The following is a 13,767-nucleotide window of genomic DNA, read 5'->3' as shown; positions in this document are numbered from 1 at the left end:
CTTGAGACTTGAAGGTTAAGACTTGAGACTTACTTGAGACTTGCACATGTGTGACTTGGTCCCATCTCTGGAAAAGGTCCTTGAGAGTGATTATGAACCTCTTTGGGATGGCACCACAAGGCGTCTTTCACTTGCAGAGCACAAACTTCTGGAGGGCACATAAGATTTAACCAATGAGTTTAGGTATGTTCACAATGTTTGACAATAACTTTGATATTGTGAAATATATTTAACTGAAAACTGAATGCAAAATAAATCACACAATATTTTCACTTTACAGTTCAGTAACAGTGAGGTTGGAAACAAAGTGGACAACACTATTCATTAAACACTTATTTAATGTATTCAGATGAAAATGTACAATATTAACAAATTATTCACAAGCAGTGTTTTCAGAGCCCCCAGTTACACTGTTTTAATCATAACACTAGCAATACAGTGTATTTAGTAAAACAAGTCAAATCAAATTCAGTACATTTTTATTAAACTAAGCACAATCAAAACCTATCACAAAAGGTCAAAGCATCTCTAGCAGAAGTGACAGTGCAATGTAGCAGATGAACAATTTCTTACCAATGTTTCAAGAACAAGCTGGATCCTCGATGACTCTACAAGGGGAAAGAAGAAATGGTTTACTGAAAAGTTCTTAAAAAGCAGGATTTCATATTATACCATTTCTTTAAACCACTGGTTCTCAAACTTTTTATACCAAGTACCACTTCAGAAAATATTTGTTATTAAATATTAAGTTCCACCATAATGACCAACATTACATTTCAGCAGCGTAGCAGGCCAAACTATTCAGCTAACGTTACAGGTCTACAGTTAAAAAATGAGGCAGTTTTATTCTAATAAGAATATTAATTGTTGTCAGACACTTTACCATGGTAAATACAGTTTGAACATTAACACTACAACTGTGCTTACATACACAGGTAAATGAAAAAAAAAAGTTTAAATTAAAATGTAATTTTAAATGTAATTATGTAACAAAAGTTGCAAAACTGTACTGTACTTTAACTATAACATACTTAAATGTGCAAAAAAAAAAAAAAAACTTACTCAAAGATGAAGTTAAAATATATTAACATTAATTAGTTTAATGCATGGGATTCATATCAGGAAAATATGGGAAAATCTCTAAAAGACCAGCAACACATTGGGTGAGCATCTAACTTGATCATTTGTGATAAAGCAATACAATAATAGACACACGGGTATTTATTTATCTGCAGGTTACATGTCCTTTAAGCTACCCATTTGTAAACTCTGGTAATACTTTACTATTTTCAAAAGATAATAAAGATAACGTTAGCGATTTTCTTACCTCATTTTGCCAGGATGTTTTCAGGACCTCGCAGAACACCTGACCCTTCTTGTGTTCACAGTTTGTGTTCTCCATTGACATGTCACGACTCAAATTCGCTCAAAATAAATAAAAAATGTACAGGCAAATATGAAATAATTCGGGACCGACCGAGCAGTCAGTATATATAATTTTAATGAATTAATGGGAAAAAAAAAAAGGATTGTTTAAAGCCATGGTTCTCAAAGTGTCAGGCCCCCTCTAGTTGTTATGCAGGTGAATCACTAAATTAAACTAATTAATGTTAATATATTTTAACTTAATCTTTGAGTAAGTTTTTTTTTTTTGCACATTTAAGTATGTTATAGTTAAAGTACAGTACAGTTTTGCAACTTTTGTTACATAATTACATTTAAAATTACATTTTAATTTAAACTTTTTTTTTTCATTTACCTGTGTATGTAAGCACAGTTGTAGTGTTAATGTTCAAACTGTATTTACCATGGTAAAGTGTCTGACAACAATTAATATTCTTATTAGAATAAAACTGCCTCATTTTTTAACTGTAGACCTGTAACGTTAGCTGAATAGTTTGGCCTACTACGCTGCTGAAATGTAATGTTGGTCATTATGGTGCAACTTAATATTTAATAACAAATATTTTCTGAAGTGGTACTTGGTATAAAAAGTTTGAGAACCAGTGGTTTAAAGAAATGGTATAATATGAAATCCTGCTTTTTAAGAACTTTTCAGTAAACCATTTCTTCTTTCCCCTTGTAGAGTCATCGAGGATCCAGCTTGTTCTTGAAACATTGGTAAGAAATTGTTCATCTGCTACATTGCACTGTCACTTCTGCTAGAGATGCTTTGACCTTTTGTGATAGGTTTTGATTGTGCTTAGTTTAATAAAAATGTACCGAATTTGATTTGACTTGTTTTACTAAATACACTGTATTGCTAGTGTTATGATTAAAACAGTGTAACTGGGGGCTCTGAAAACACTGCTTGTGAATAATTTGTTAATATTGTACATTTTCATCTGAATACATTAAATAAGTGTTTAATGAATAGTGTTGTCCACTTTGTTTCCAACCTCACTGTTACTGAACTGTAAAGTGAAAATATTGTGTGATTTATTTTGCATTCAGTTTTCAGTTAAATATATTTCACAATATCAAAGTTATTGTCAAACATTGTGAACATACCTTAACTCATTGGTTAAATCTTATGTTCCCTCCAGAAGTTTGCCCTCTGCAAGTGAACGACTCCTTGTGGTGCCATCCCAAAGAGGTTCATAATCACTCTCAAGGACCTTTTCCTGGACTGTGCCCAGCTGGTGAAATGACCTCCCAATCTCAATCCGAACTGCTGAGTCTTTACTCATTTTCAAGAAACATCTTAAGACTCATCTTTTTCACCAGAACTTAACCTACTAATGCTAGCACTTTTCCTTCTTTTCTTGTCTTTTATATATATAAAAAATAAAAAAAAACCTGGCTTTGCATTCTGTACTAGACTAACTGAGACTTGTCATGGCACTTGTATACTGTTGTTGTTCGCTTGTACACCTGACTGCTTCTGTTCTTCTCATTTGTAAGTCACTTTGGATAAAATCGTCTGTTAAATGATTAAATGTAAATGTTTATACAGGACGGTACAGAAAGTGCACAAGTGGGAGAGAGTGGAGGGGACGGCGTCAGAAAGGACCTAGCGCTGGGACACTTTCAAGGATCACCCGAAGCACAACCACACTGTATGCACGAGGCTGCTGGTTCTAACATTTTAGAGTGCCCTGCGGTAGAAATCTCATTCTGCATTCCCCACGGTAAAGAAGACACAGTCCGGGGGGGTTCCCATTAGAAATCAACTGGTGGAAGGTTCCCTTCTCGAACTGTTCAACACATTTTCACTGCACAAATGTACACAACTCTTGTAATGAGACACATTACTCAAACATGTTTTTGACAGAAACTGTAGGTTTCCACCAAAATAAAAGATCCACTGGTTTCAGTCATAAAGGTACAAGGGTTTGTCTTGTAAGTGCTGCAAAAAAAATATGCATTTATGTGCCAAATTATTTCACAAAAACCTTTAAATATTATTGTATTTGGATTGTTCTACTACCTGTTTTGAGCATGACCTCCATGCATACTCTGCATAATAAAGTGTGGGGTTATTTTCATCTGTTTTATACAGTATGTTTCCAAAATTAAACTGCTGTTTGACAATTTTGACCATGTGGTAGTTTATTGAAGTTGTTTGTAAAGCCATTGCTGCCAGTCATTAGATTTTTAGCCTTGCTTGTACCATGTTGATCTAAATGCCAACTAGGATCTAGGTGTATTTATACACGGTGCAAGGTACGATGGGGAAACAACGTCGTGTTATCAACGCTGATTAACTTTTCAAAATCAACACCTCATTCAGCTTTCATCCCAGGTCTGCAGCACGACCCTAATTCACCCGTAATGCAGGTAAGACGGTGAAACAGCGTCGTGATTTCAACGTTGATCCAATTTGCAAAATCGAAAGGTTATTCAACGTTGAATCAACGTTGAAATGCCGGCTGGGTATAGTTGAACCACTGTAATGGTAATGTTTTAATGTGCTTTTATATGACATTTCACAGTAATCACATTTACTGTGCTCACAGATCACTATTAACATTCTGTAAATAATTCTGTTTTATTTTCTTTTCCCTTGTATTAATTTTTTAGCTGAAAAGACGTAAAGTAAGCAGTCACCCCAGTGGTGTTTGTGGAGAGGTATTCCTTCAGAAATGGAGAAGACAGAAAGCTGCAGAGGCAGGTAGTTTGATAGTTTGTCCCTTTTATCAAACATTCCTGTTGTTATCATTTGCACAGCATTTGTTGTTTCTTAAACTGTTGTACGGTCCAAATACCCACACTTGCCATCTTTGCACATTTCCTTTATTGGCCCAAGTGAGCATGAAGATCACAAGTGTGTGTCGATATTAACATGACAAAGTTCATTTCAACTTTGCATTTTAAAAGAAACTTCTAAATGTCTTTTCAATAGTCCCTATTAAAGATGAAAATTATTTTGTGGTGCTTCTAATTAAAGCCACAATATGTAATTTTTCTGCTTTAAAAATAGCAGAAATCACTATATCTATGTTATGTTATATATATTTTTTAGTTGTGTACTTACATCATCCCGACAGTTTCCACGAACTTTCAAATCCGGAGAAAATTATAGTTTAATTCGAAGACACGGCACGTTTCTTTATTTCCGTTTTGTCGCCCGTCTATGACGTCATATAAACTTTGACCCCTCAAGTTTATCTAACTTCCTGCGGAATCGCCAAATACAAAGGTGAACAGAAACAAAGACGAGACGCAGAAGAAAAAGTAGTAGCCTTTATCGAGACTATTATATTTATATTGTTTATATTCGTATTTTAACCTCAATCAATAACTTAGTTATGGATCATGATTATGCTTTGCCTGCACGTTCTGTGAAGCGCAAACGCACGGGTGAAATAAATGACACGAGATGGTTTTGGGACAAGAGAAGCAACAAGACACGGGTAAATATTGGAGTTGCATTTCCAAGATAGAGAGAGCTTCATGACAAGCTGAAACTACAGAGAGATGCCGAACTCGCTTGCATTCTGATAAACAGGTATGCATCTATTCAGCTAACTTTATATATCCGTATATTTTGTGAAACGATGATGTCTTGTGTAAAACGCAAACGGACTAGCTCTCATGTAAATCTACATTTGTTCTATATCTAGCTGAATAAAGTAGCTTCAAATGCAGTTCTCTAACTTGTTCGATATCATAGTATAACGTAATTATAATTATTAACGAAAGGCGGCCGTGTTTTTTAACATGTATTACTACTAGCTAGATGGAATATTGACTTGATAGGGGTCTCATAATTCATATAGACTGTTTCATCGGGCGCACGGTCGTGTATATCGGTCTGGCTGCGGTGCCTTCTACAAACGCAGTTAAAGGCAAGGTGATGAGTAAACTGAAGTTGGCCACAGGTGGATGTGCTCCAGGATGTGTTTCACATACATTTATTTATTTTTTTGAGACTCGCCACAATTTTAAAACTGTTCTTTTTTCAAAAAGACTTCATTGAGTAACGTTGCGTACCGCACATTTAATAATAATAATAATTCCTTACATTTATCTTTAAATATCAAAGCGAGGCACAGGTGTTTTTATATCGCTGTATTTCTGAAGGAAGACTTGCATGTTATATGCCTGATAGCAGCGTGTGAGCGTACCAGCTCTGCTTCGTTTACAGCTGTTACTGGGGAAACCTCTATTTCTGGCAAATAATGAATTAGCATTTTCATTAAGTCCGCCTGATCCACGCAGCAAACATTTTGTTTGTTATCAAAAAATATCTACTCTAGAGGGACTTTGCTGTTGTTATTGATTCTATTTGGAAGTCTACCGGAAGTTAAGTTATGTCCACAAAAGCGCTCATGCGCAGTAACGTTTGTTTATGTTGTTGCCGTTGAAACCGTCTATATCTCTCCGTTCGAAAAGACGTGATTGTCAAAATACTAAGTTAGAATGAGTGAGGAATGATAGGGCGCGTGTTCCAATGAACAACAACTCCCATGAGTCTTACGCTCTTTCCCGAGGTCATCAAAGTACGTCTTATGTTATTATTTTGATTGAGTGACCCCTGGTGGCCAAAAATTACATACTTCACGTTTAAGTAAAAAGAAGTTCCAAATGATGTACAAAATAAATATACTTTTCTGTCCACCAAGAAAACGTGCAACACTTTGTTTTACTACTAAATTATTCTCAATTTCTAATTATCATAATTAATATTTTACAAACATTGGAAAGGTTTGCGTGACCTCCTGTGAGATCTCTGCAAAAAGTCTCACATTAACTCCAAAACATGATGCATGATGGGATACACTAAGCGTTGTATAGCGCTCCGGAGCAGTATTGGAGAGGTTTAGTGTGAGTTAAGGACGCTGTGCTTTGGCATTATTAAGACCGGGGACAGTTTTGTGCATGCACTGTCACGTACACACACTCTCAAGTGAATAAGAACTCAAGTGTGGGTATCTGGAAAGGGGAAAATTCTTTAAAATGATCCCTAAATAAAGTCGCACATCAAAGTCTTAATAATTCACTAATTCAATTTAACAATTGTATGATATTGTACAAGCCCCTGGACAATCTCATCTTACACTATCACAATATTGGAAAATCAGTTGCCCCACACAGTCAGAAAGTGTATATTGTTAATTTGCTTCTCATTAAATTACTTCAAATAAGCCCCATCAGTTCATGTTCCCACTATATGTGATCTCTAGGAGTAGAAATGCTAGTTTAACATGTCACGTGATATATATTAAATCTTTGATTAATTTGTAAGAACCAGATCAATTACACTACTGAAAACAGTCCTGTTAACATGAATTCATTTTTAAACCAACTCATATGAATATAGCTTGCTATTAATGACTTGCTTTTAATAATGGATGCATTTAACATTTAATTATAGAGCATCTTTGCAAAGGATGCTTTCATGGTCTAAAAAATATTGTATAAGTAATGTATAAGTTAAAGTATATAGTAATGTATAAGTTGCATGTAATGAAATAATATTTCCTTTCTTTTTGTCTTACAGGATTGTTTGCAGATAATGCTGTTCTTCTTTTTCAGAAGTTTTTGGGGAGCCAACCCTGACAAACCTTCCTAAAAACTAAAAGAGCTATTACTGAGTCTCAGCGAATCTTGCCACGATCAGCTCTTCCCAGGTACATTTGTTTACTCATCAAATGCTCTGGTCTGAATCTTACTTTAAATTAACTTAATTATATGTTTCATGAGCAATATTGCTCATTGCACACAGAGTAAGATTATCTTGTTTCACAGAAGAGAAGGAAGACCAAGGAAATGATTTGCTCAGGATGAGGAATGAAGATGGTCATCTTGTGCTCAAGCAAACAGAAGTCCTCTGGTATGTGTGTGTTGTGTGTTACAGCACTTTATGATGATCTCTCACGGGACTGGTCATGTCAGCCGTGATTATTCTTTCCAATGTTTTTATATTTATTTTATTTTATTTGATACAGCTATTATAATTATAGCATGTTAGCAAAGTGTGACTGGAACATTTTTAATCTAAAGTTTTTAAAAAACACCACATGTTATTCTTAAAAGAACACAAGTGTCATGAAAGTGGTTTAGTTGATATAAACACCAACTGACATTATTTCATTGTTTTGTAAATGTTATGTTATAAATTGTGAATTGATAGTTGATTGGTTTGAAGCCAGGCCTTACACTGCACAGACTAAAACACATTTGTGAGAGAAGTCAGGAACTTTGGAGAAAGATTCTAGAGGAAGAAAACACATTTACTGCAACAATAGATGAATTCTAGAGTCTCTGAGAACTACACATGCTAATGCAGTCTCATGAGCAAGACCTTTGCCTCTGTAACCTTTTCTTAATTCTTGCAGAATGACATTTTTATTGCAGTATTTTAATTTGTACAGATGATCTCATCAGCCAAATGAGGGGTTTTGACCAAGTGATGCTCTTGAAAGGACTGAAAGAAGAGGATGTGGTAAATTGTCTTCAGAGAAAAAGCTTCTCAAAAGGTCTCAAAGCAGCTTGAAGAATGGTAAGTGTACAGTACTGCAAGGGTAAAATCACACAGAACATAAGCTGAGCTCTCTGTCCATTAAACAACTTCATCTGGATTGCTTGTTTCACTTTGACCAGGTCTGGGATCTTAGGACTGAGAAATCCTCTGGCTGAGAGAAGCTACACCACATCAGTGCTGGATATCAACCACAAACTGTTTCCAGACACGAGAGAAGAAGAACACGATGGGGAGATGAAACCAGTTTAAATGTGACGATGGGAATCATTATTTTCTGGAACAGTATCACATGTCTTATATGTGTCACATGATCTGTATCACAGTTGACTGAATGGGACTGTGTTACTTTTAAGGACATTTCATCACTCATCTGTGTGAACTGATTTGTATATGAGATTAATGTATTTTTGATGATAAATAATTATTTTCCTTGAATCGTATTTGTCTTGATGCTACTTTATCATCTTTATAGTCTATGCTTCAATAAAATGTATATGATGAATAATTGTGGGTGGTGTTGGTGCAGTGGATAAGACACATGCCATTGGTTTGAGAGACCCGGGTTTGAATCCACTGTGAGACACCTATGTGTCCCTGAGCAAGACACTTAACTCCTAGTTGCTCCAGAGGCGTGCGACCTCTGACATATATAGCAATTGTAAGTCGCTTTGGATAAAAGCGTCAGCTAAATGTAATGTAAAAAATGTAATGAATATTGTGTTCTGAAGATTCTTGGTAAATACATCATTTTACTAGGTAGGCTCATATGTGTTTATTTTAGACTTGGAAAAACTACATAATCATTATTGGGATTATTTTTTACTTAAGACATAAAAATATTTGATCAGATTAATGACATCTGGGACATCAATACACCAGAAAGTTATAATTGTTTATATTTAGTAACAAATGCCAATTGTTTTGTGAAATAAAGGGAGTTACAAGTTTAATTATTCTGCATTACAAGATGGTGCCATGGGCTTTATAGTTACAAACACTTGAGGGATAACTGAGAATGTAGCAGGAATGATCAACGTGGATCTTGTACTGCATTAAAACCAAGAGCACGCACATTACTGATGTCCAGCACATGAGGAGCAAGAGACAGGGGTGAGAGGACATTTTTACACTGATTTTTGCTAATTAGTTATACATACACACACACACACATATATATATATATATATATATATATATATATATATATATATATATATGAATGAATTTGTCCTCGTGTAATAGGATCACAATGTGTATACATTGTCCTTGATTAATGCTTAACAGTGGGGAATAGATAATGGCATGTTGTTGCAGGTTCATCCTTTATATTTATTGATGTTTACTTCAAAAATCAAATAAATAATCTATTATTCTATTATTAAAACATTTCTTTCTAATTTTTCCATGTTTCATCAGATGGCCTCACAATGTCCTGTCAAAAGGTATAATAGCAATGATGTAAGAATTAGAAAACAGAGGACTGTGAAAACTGTCAGATATAAATGTGACTCAGCTCAGTTTGTTGTTCATGATGAGGAGAATACATATATGTAGGTTTTACTACCCTTCTACCCCCAGGGGCCCAGTAGCACCCCCCGGAAGAGCCCAAAAACTGTACATTTCAAATGGCTGTAAATCAGAGTCCAATAAACGTATCAAAGCGAAAATCAGCAGGATTATTACATATTCTATGCTGATAAAATAATGTTGGGCACAGTTTTCAGAAATAAATGGAAAGGTGGCATAAAGGCATTTTACATATTGCATACTCTAGCCGTGGAGCCGCCATCTTGGACCGGTCACCAGCTCCACTCAGTGTAACTTGTTTGCTAGGTGCAATGAGCTGTTAGCGCAATAAATTAATCATAGCTCACGGAATACCTAACTGATTTTGACACGGGTTTTTTTTGCTGCAAAGGTCATTCATGCAGCTATGATACAGGACACATGATTCAGAATATTGTAATATTCATAGTAGGCATACAGTGACATATTATATTCTGATATAATATATAAGTGACCAGACGCCCAAAATCTAAATATGTGAGGTAGGATATTTATAAATCACACACTATAAATATGATAAAGAAGCAGAAACAGATAGTTGCAGTAAAATAAGATATTTTAATAATTTGAAGAAACAATTTATTATAATTTGTGACATATACACTCTCTGGTTCTCTCTCTCTCTCTCTCTCTGTCTCTCTCTCTCACACACACACACACTTCTCCTCTCTCTCTCTCCCCCCATCTCACACACAAACACTTCTCCCTCCCTCCCTCTCTCTCCATCTCTCTCACACACACACACACACACACACACACACTTGTGAGGTTATAAAACAACTGCTCTCTTATAATTATTTAAAAATAATCATGCAAAATGCAGAACCACCAAAGAGGGAGAGAGAGAGTGAGATGACAGGATGAGACAATACAATTTAGCAGGCACACACACACACACACACACACAAACCTGCTCCAACCCCGTCTACAGAAGTCATGCGGTTTACCATGCTTACTGCCTGCAATGCATTGTAATGTAACATTGAAAAACTGGGATTTTTTCAGTAAAAAATAAAATAAAAATTTGACTAAAAATATTTTATTTTTGTTATAATTGTGATTTTATAATATTTAGATATGAATCCAAATGAATCCAACTTGTGAAAAGATATCTTTCAGGTAGTCAAATAGCAAATAGCATATGGTGGAGCTCTATAGACATCTAGTGGTTAAAAGTGATTTTTTTTTATTTATTTTTTTTTTACTTCATTTTCCAAAAAATGGGTATAAATGTTACATTAAATCATTTAAAATTATCCATGTTATCCCCATGAATGAAGGTTAGAAATCTGTGTCTTTTATAAAGTGAATTTTACATAAAATGCAGTTTTTTTTGTAAAAAGCCTATTTAAATAAATATTTATTTATAGAAATTTAGAAGTTATCATAAATCCTCCAGAAACTGCACAAATGTTGAGTAAAAACATTAACAAACAGAGTAAAATTACATTTGTAATATATATATATATATATATTATCTTGTTACAAAATTAAATGTTATTGTCAAAAAACACGAGTATGGACAGGAAACGAAGACCATCAGAGGTTTAATATACATTACTTCCTGAAATCACGTGCGCAAACACAAATAACAACAGTAGTAATAATAGTAATGTTAAATCTTACTTGTGAAAAGTAATCCCGAGCCGTACTTGCGATGGTACGCCGATTAGAACAGGAAAATGCTGCACAGTGCTCTGGCACTTTCAAGATGGCGGCCGCAAATCTCGTCGCCCAGCAGCCAATAGGGCGTCTACTTATATGATGTCTATGCCTGCGATGACAAGGGACATTCACAGCCAATGACATCAAAGCTGAGCAGCGTCATCACACTTCCTTAACCATTTATTGTCATTCATTAGCGCTGTCTTCCGTTTTTCGGCTAAAGGGATAGATTGGTTAACAATAAATTACATTTGCCACCTATTAGATAGTGTTTTATTAACGTCTACAGCTTCTTCCAACAATAATGCTATTAAACAATAATGCTAAATAAAACAGAAATTATTGTTATTCAGCTTGACAAAAATTTGGCAATATCGATGTGCACATGTGTGTGTACAACTACACATGTGATGTGAACTGCACAGTCACAGTTGTATCTTATCTAACCAATAGATTCATTTTATTCAATTTAAAAAGATATTTTTTTTCCTGACCAAAGACAAGAGCTTTTACTAATAAAAAGTAAAGAGTGAAATTATGAAGTTATTAAATTATTCACATTTGTTTCTGTGATTTGCTACTTGATATCTAGGAATAAAAACTGAAATAAAGCATAATGAACATACATAATTTTGTAAGAATTTTCCAGTATTTACTGATATGTCAAACTCATTTAAAGACAAAGTGCACATATTACTGCACTGTCACCAAACTCGTTTTTGAAGAATAAAACTATGAAGAATAAAAAGGCAGTTATGTTGTAAACGTTAACAATTTTCAGTGTGCAAATTCTTTTATTAAAAAACAAAACATTATAAATATGGCATATATCTTTCAGAGAACACCGTAAAAATATACATTTTCTTAAAAAAAAAAATTATATTGACCAAAAAGTGATACAACACAATGTAAATGTTTCAAACTCACGAAATAATATCATGAAGACATGCATGTCAAGTGTGCAATATCATCTATAAAACTCAATCAGCAGAGCATCAAATAAACACTGATTGTCCGAACAATGGAAGAAAGATGAAGTGTTAAGGAAAACAAAAACATGACATAAAATGTTACATAAAAATGCAGAAATATACAATAACATCTTTCACTTTCTAACTGAAACTAGGGAATTGCTGTGCATGAATATGTCCTTTACTAAAACTCCTGATGAGAACTGATGCTTTTTTTTATGATAAAAGCACCAGAAGTAAAGTTTACTGTATGAAGCTTGAAAAAGAGAACGCAATGCTTCATCAATATGATAAATGCTATTTTTAACTATTGTGGTCATCACTGGTTGTAAACAGTACAGTATATGGGTTGCTGGAAGGTCACAATGTATTCATTATAAGCTTAATTAAAACAAAGTTACATCTTCTGCAGAAATCAAACCACTGCAAAGTCTTGAGTCACTGATCCAGGAACCATTTCTGTGTGTGTGTGTGCATGCAAACAATCCTGTAAGGCAGAAAGGATAGAAATATTATGTAATTAAATGCAACATTACTGTGTTTCTTTTAGACCATGAAAGCATAATCTTCAAAGATGCTGTATAATTAAATGTTAAATGCATCCATTATTAAAAGCAAGTCATTAATAGCAATATCTACTCATGGAGATCACGTATAGTGGGAACATGAACTGATGGGGCTTATTTGAAGTAATTTAATGAGAAGCAAATGAACAATATAAACTTTCTGACTGTGTGGGGCAACTGATTTTCCAATATTGTGATAGTGTAAGATGAGATTGTCCAGGGGCTTGTACAATATCATACAAGTGTTAAATTGAATTAGTGAATTATTAAGACTTTGATGTGCGACTGTATTTAGGAATCATTTTAAAGGGGAAACAGCATTAAGGGACCAGTGGATGGAGTTTATTTTTACAGAGCATCAATGGAGTTGTGCAAGTGTTTTTGTTTGTTCCCTGCATTTCGGATTGCACATTGTTTATTTCTTAAGGATAATGCAGTCCCAACGAAAAAGGGTCACGATCGTGTGTTGGAACCGCAGGCGGTGAGTAAAACTGCTTCAAATATCTCTGTGTTGTTAACTTAGCTATCAGGGCATAAGCACATCAAGTAAACAACATGTGATGTTGTCATCAAACTGCACTTTCCACATGTAAGTTACAGCTAAAAAAAAAAAAAAAAGACGACATAAAGTGGAACTTAGTCATTTTCCAAAACCGCTAAGCAAATATATACAGTTTCAGTGCATACCGCCTTTGCTGATGCTGCTCTTGTTAAATTTCAGCCTCTGGATCTGTGTCACAGCTTCCACATGCTCTCAACTCAAAAGCCTACTGGCGCTCGTGATTCTTTAGCTCCGCCCACACGTCAAGCCTCTAGACGCTCGTGTTTTTCCGGGAAAAATCGGTACAAGAAAATAAAACAGAATTATATACAGAATGTTAATAGTGATCTGTGAGCAAAATATTTAAGAAATATACCAATATGAATTGAACTTAAAGATGGGAAAATTATTAATATTATTATTTTTTGATTTACATTAAAAAGGTATTACAAGCATGGTACAGTAAATGTGATTACTGTGAAATATGTCATATAAAAGCACATTAAAATATTACCATTACTGTGGTAC

At 34.5% G+C, this 13,767-nt stretch overlaps 1 long non-coding RNA gene across 1 annotated transcript; it reads right to left on the bottom strand.

Annotated features, from left to right (window-relative positions):
- Positions 1-126: 126 nt before the first annotated feature.
- On the bottom strand, positions 127-11,232 carry LOC113039987 (uncharacterized). Its single transcript, XR_003275122.1, has 3 exons — positions 11,123-11,232; positions 574-608; positions 127-148 (listed from the first exon to the last, which is right to left on the bottom strand). It is a non-coding gene; the product is annotated as an uncharacterized LOC113039987 (long non-coding RNA).
- Positions 11,233-13,767: the final 2,535 nt, after the last annotated feature.

This window comes from Carassius auratus, chromosome 22 (genome assembly GCF_003368295.1).
Source record: "Carassius auratus strain Wakin chromosome 22, ASM336829v1, whole genome shotgun sequence".
Classification (NCBI taxonomy): domain Eukaryota; kingdom Metazoa; phylum Chordata; class Actinopteri; order Cypriniformes; family Cyprinidae; genus Carassius; species Carassius auratus.
Note: the sequence above shows the minus strand (reverse complement) of the source record. Positions and strands in the feature narration are given on the sequence as shown.